Genomic DNA, 441 nt, shown 5'->3' with positions numbered 1-441 from the left:
GATCAAGTAGAAGAAATTACTATTGCTGGTACTGCAACTAATTCACTTAAGAGAAACGGAAGTGAACAAGAACTTTTTGAAGAAACAGATGCAATGTCATCTACATGTAAAAAATCAAAAATAATCGTGCCAAAACATACAGGAACTAGACAGGATAGAAACAATACAGAACCAGTCGAAATAGCCGATAACGAGAAGAATTTTAATGAACATCAAGCAGATCAGAATTCACATGAAAATACAAGAAATTTATTACAAAAAAGAGATCAAGTAGACAATGAACTTACAAATGTTAATACCGAAACCGGAATGGAATGTGAATCAGTTGCACGTGTTACTATAGATGATACGGAGCAATGCGAGTTACTTGAAGATTCGCCACTTGCAGACGAAACAGATAAAATATTAGGAAGTTCTCCAATTGCTGAAAAAATGCAAAAG

The 441-nt window shown here is 34.0% G+C and overlaps 1 protein-coding gene across 1 annotated transcript in view; it reads right to left on the bottom strand.

The window, feature by feature from the left end:
• The window catches only part of LOC116840382 (carboxylesterase 5A-like), a 6,734-nt gene that overhangs the window by 1,826 nt on the left and 4,467 nt on the right, over positions 1-441 (bottom strand). The window lies entirely within an intron of this gene.

Source organism: Odontomachus brunneus, unplaced genomic scaffold (assembly GCF_010583005.1).
Source record: "Odontomachus brunneus isolate Ranch 3 - 2012 unplaced genomic scaffold, Obru_v1 Obru_scaffold_009, whole genome shotgun sequence".
Lineage (NCBI taxonomy): Eukaryota > Metazoa > Arthropoda > Insecta > Hymenoptera > Formicidae > Odontomachus > Odontomachus brunneus.
This window is presented reverse-complemented; position numbering and strand designations above follow the sequence as displayed.